The following is a 4,891-nucleotide window of genomic DNA, read 5'->3' as shown; positions in this document are numbered from 1 at the left end:
GGTCCCAGAGGTCAGGGTAAGGATCACTGGGTACATGGTTTGGATAAAAGGTGTGAACCTGAGACAGTGACAAAGACAGAAACTAAAAATAAAGTGAGACAGATAGTACAGAGTGAGCAGAGAGAGAGTATCTTGATTTCAGATAAAGGGATAGACTTCAAAATTACTGGATCACAAAAAAGGTTTTGAAGGATAAGAGAGATTGAGACAGTGATGAAGAGAGAGAGGGAGAGAGAGAAGAGAAATTCTTTAGTTTTACTGGCTTATAACTGCTTAGACTTTTAAGGCATTGAGATGGGGCAGATACCATTGACCAAATAGTTTGTCAGTGCATGTCCAATAGGCTGTTCAGCTGTTGGGAAAGGAGAAGGGCTTTTTGATTAACCCTTTTTCCAAAGAAGCAGATAGAGGTAGGGTGCTCCTGAGAAGGACATGGTGTTGGAAGGCACTTCTGGTCTCTCTACCCTTATTGATTTCCTCCTTTCTACCAAGGAGGAATGATATTTCTGATTGATGAAATTGGAGCAGAGGTAAACTATATCCTGGACTTTTGGGTCTTGCTCCTTCTGTCTGGGACCTATTTGCATTCAGATGGATTAAGTTCATCCTCACTATTCTTCTTATCATAGTTGGCCATCCACACTCCCCATGTACCTTGCACCAGACACAGACATCCGTGAGGAAGCCACACTTTCACAGTTGCACTGCCTTTGATTCACTTGAATGAGGAAGGAATTACAGTGTCCTCCAATGCCACTTTATTAGGGAACCTGCACTTTAGGTTATAAGACTGACATTTCATTGTAACTCCTATTTAGTTCCGGTTTCTATTTACCCAAATTTCCTATCTCATGGCACCATATGTTGGGGTTTAGAGTGTTAATTAATCAAGCCCTTCCGCTAGTATCACCACCTACTGATTTAATCAGTTTGAGATGAGTCAGAGATGGGGGTGGAGAGTGGGACTGGAATTCTTCCTGATGCTCTTCTCTCCTAGGCATGAATAAGTTATTTCCCTTGGAGAAAAAAAAAAAAAAAAGGGGGGGGGGGGAATGAAGGATTAGGATAAGTGTCATTCCTCAACAAGAACCAATTTGAAATAATGGTGCCTGGATGTCACATATAGATAAAACTTTAAGTTCCTTATCTAACCATATAGTTCTAAAATATTGTTATTAAAATCCAAATTATCCACTAACTGCAATAAACCTAATGTGATTTCAATAGGCTGGAGACAACGCAGGAATTAATTTTAAAATGTTTTAAAAGATGCCTATTTATCTTTTTATGTACTAACCAATAGAGACATTTTATGTCCTTCTATTCTCTAAAAATAAAGTCATGTTCATAGAGAGATGCCAGAGAGCAAATTGATCAAAGACTAACAACAAAAAGAATTGATAAATATAAATGCACCTTGTTGGGCTCTCTGGGTGGGTGTCATGAGACTTGTATTAGATCCAATTTAATTAGCAGCTTGACTCTCTCTCAGAATGGTGTAAATAGTATGGGAAATTTGCAAATTAGGCCAATTTGAGAGATACAGCACATACTAAGAAAAATAGATAAGTTGATCAGAAAAAGAAGTAGGAAAATGACTGCAGAACAAATAAATTAAATGGAAATATTCATCAGACTGCATGGAGTACAAGACTAATTATTTTAACAGATTGAGAGAGATTCTATAAAGGAAAATTTTCAGAATTTCTCTAGATGGCAAATATGGCCTTTAATTTGCGAACTTTTTACAAAATTCTGTCCAAATAAAGCTTTCTTATTCTGTTTTTAAAAACAGCTTAATGGAGATATAATTCATATTCCATAATACTCACCCATTTAAAGTGTACATAGTGGTTGTTAGTATATTCACAAAAAAAATGAGACCATTACCACAATCTACATTTGCCTAATTTTCATCACTCCTAAAAGAAACCCTGTACCCATCCCCTGAAAACCATTAATCTGCTTTCTGTTTCTATGAATTTGCCTATTCTGGACATTACACATAAATGAAATCACATAATAGATGGTGTTTTCTGGCTAGTTTCTTTCACTTAGCATGATGTTTTTGTGGCTCATCATGTTATGTTATCAGTACTTTCATTCCAATTTGTTGCAGAATAGTGTGCCTTTGTGTGGGTGGATATACCACATATTCTGTACCCATTTATCAGCTGATGAACAATTGGGCCCTTTCCATGTTTTTGCTATTTTAAACACACTGCTATAAATATTCATGTACACATTTTTATGTGGACACATGCTTTGACTTCTCTTGGGTATATACTTAAAACTGGATTTGCTGGCTCATATGGTAACTCCATGTTAATATTTGCAGAAATGCCAAATTGGTTTCCAAAGCAGTTGCACAATATTATATTCCCAACACCAATGTATGAGGGGTCCATTGTCTCCACATCCTCACCAATACTTTCTATGGTCTCTTTTTTATTATAATCATCTTAGTGGTTATGAAGTGGTATCTCATTGTATTTTTGATTTACTTTTCCCTGATGACTAATAATGTTGAAGGTGTTTTCATGAGTTTGTTTGCTGCTTGTACATACATCTAGTGAAATTTGTATTCATATTCTTTGCTCATTTTTAAAAGAGGGTCATTTGTGTGCATATTATTGAGTTGTAAACGTTCTTTACATTTTTTTTTTACTAAATCCCTCATCAGATATGCAGTTTGAAAATATTTTCTTCCATTTTGTGGGTTGTATATTTACTTTCTTGAAGGCATTGTTTCAGCCCAAAAGTTGTACATTTTGAAGTTCAATCTATTTTTTTTAGATTTTATTTATTCTTTATTTGAGAGAAAGGGAGATAGCATGAGCGAGGGAAGGAGCAGAGGGAGAGGGACAAGCAGACTCCATGCTGAGCATGGAGCCCAACACAGGGCTTGATCTCATGACCCTGAGATCATGACCTGAGCCGAAGTCAAGAGTCAGATGCTTAACAGACTGAGCCACCCAGGGGGTCTCTTTTTCTTTTATTACTTGTCCTTTTGGTATTATGCATAAGAAAAGATTGTCGAACACAAGGTCACAAAGATTTATGCCTACATTTTTTCATAGAATTTTATAGTTTTAGCTCATACATTTATCATGTTGGACCCATTTCAAGTTAAATTTTGTCTATGTAATAAGTGGGAGTCCAATTATTTTTTTCCCATATGGATATCCCATTGTTCCAGTGCCATTTGTTGAAAAGACCATTCTCTCCTCATTGAATTGTCTTGGTACTTTTGTCAAAAATCAATTGACCATAAATGTAAAGGGTTATCTCTGGACTTGCATTTCTGTCCCACTGATATTTCTATCTTGATATATCAGTGAGATAGAACATATCACTGAGATAACAGTGATAACAGGGATAATGGATAATAATGGGATAGAAAATACTTGTCTATCCTTACACCAGTACTACACTGAATTGATTGCTATACATTTTTAGCATGCTTGGAAATCAGGTAATTAAAATCTTCAACGTTGTTCTTTTTTTTCAAGATTTCTTTGACTATCTGGGTCCTTTGAATTTTTTTTTTTTTAATTTAAGTATAGTTGACACACAATGTTACATTAGTTTCAGGTGTCCAACATAGTGATTTAACAAGTGTATACATTGTTTTATGTTCACCACAAGTGTAACTACCATCTGTCCCGATACATTGTTATTACAATATCATTGACTGTATTCCTTATGCTGTGTCCTTTATTCCCTAACTCATTCATTCTGGAAGTGGAAACCTATATCTCCCTCTCCTCTTCACCTATTTTACCCAATCCCCCGACCCCCCACCCTTCTGGCAACCATCAGTTGGCTATCTGTACTTACAGGTCTCATTCTGCTTTCTGTTTGTTTATTCATTTGTTGTTGTTATTATTGTTTTTAGATTCCACTTATGAGTGAAATCATGTGGTATTTGTCTTTCTACGTCTCAGTGACGTATTTCACTTAGCATAATACCCTCTAGGTCCCTTGCATTTGATATGATTTAAGAATCAGCTTATTGGCTCGACTGGTGGCAGGGGGGTAAAATGTCGGCTCCAGGAGCCTACCATGAGGCTGCTGGGCCTTCCTCGGGGCCACCATGCCCCCATCCCATGAAGAGATAGTGGTGGTCAACAGTCACTTCCCCATGCCTTCTGCATCAGTGCTGTGGCCGGGCAGGGGCTGGTGATGGGTGCAGATGGGAAGGGCGTGAATCCTCCGGTACTACGCCCAGCCAGTGTCCATCCCCAATGCCAGTGCAACTGCTGTGCAGATGGTCTGCACGCAGCAGCCGGTCTCCTTCCTCAACTCCACCGCCCAGTCCAGATATGTTGTCCTTCCTGCAACAAGACGATTGTGACTAAGCTGTCCTGTAACACCGACACCCTCACCAGGCCCTCCTGTGGGAACCTGTGCCTGCTGGGGTGCATTAGCAGGCTGCTGCTTCATCCCTTTCTGTGTGGACGCCCTACAGGATGTGGACCTCCGCTGTCCCAACTGCAAAGCTCTTCTAGGCACCTACAAGCATTTGTATTACTTGGCCAGACCTGGAAGGAACAGCATGTTGCAGAAAGTGCTCTCTGACTCTCACCCAGTCCCGCCCCTGGTGGGGGTTCCACCTTGGTGATCTCATCTCTCCAGGGGCTTCACCTTTGTGTCTTCTCTTGGGGAGAAGATATAGCAAGAATAACACACCTCCAACCCCCCCCGAGATCGCTGCTTGGAGTCATGCACGGGACATGCAGAGACATTCACCTTGAGTGCTGGTTCAAGGGTTTCCTGCCTACTGTGACTTCAATCACCCCATCTAACAGTGACCATTGCCCTGTCTGAATATCTTCTGGTGATTTAACATTGGCCAGCTTCCTTTCTTGCCTCTGTAGCCCTTTCTGGG

At 39.5% G+C, this 4,891-nt stretch overlaps 1 pseudogene; it reads left to right on the top strand.

Annotated features, from left to right (window-relative positions):
* The first annotated feature begins 4,043 nt into the window (after positions 1-4,043).
* Positions 4,044-4,624, top strand: LOC110571015 (annotated as a pseudogene).
* The last annotated feature ends 267 nt before the right edge of the window (positions 4,625-4,891 follow it).

Source organism: Neomonachus schauinslandi, chromosome 11, assembly GCF_002201575.2.
Source record: "Neomonachus schauinslandi chromosome 11, ASM220157v2, whole genome shotgun sequence".
Taxonomy (NCBI): domain Eukaryota; kingdom Metazoa; phylum Chordata; class Mammalia; order Carnivora; family Phocidae; genus Neomonachus; species Neomonachus schauinslandi.
The sequence above is the reverse complement of the archived record's forward strand: the minus strand, read 5'-3'. Positions and strand labels throughout refer to the sequence as shown.